This window comes from Penaeus monodon, chromosome 31 (assembly GCF_015228065.2).
Source record: "Penaeus monodon isolate SGIC_2016 chromosome 31, NSTDA_Pmon_1, whole genome shotgun sequence".
Taxonomy (NCBI): Eukaryota; Metazoa; Arthropoda; class Malacostraca; order Decapoda; family Penaeidae; genus Penaeus; species Penaeus monodon.
In genome coordinates, this window is record NC_051416.1 from 2685297 (window position 1) to 2685562 (window position 266).

Below are 266 nucleotides of genomic sequence, written 5' to 3' on the forward strand. Positions count from 1 at the left end.
CCCCCCCTCCCCCCTCTCCGATCCGTTCCGTTGAATAATCGTGACTCACGACACGACTTAAAAAGAAAAAAAATAATGCTTGATTCACATTACAAACATCCGGAAGTTCAAAATTAGCAGTGACCTCTGAGGCACAAGGGCATTAAACTCTTGGTAGCCCGTAAGTAAGGGGTGGTCGCTGCAGCCGAGTGACCGCTGTAGCAGATGCGGAAAGGGAATGGGGGCGGAATAAGCTGGGGGGACGGTTGGGGGGGATGTATGTGGGA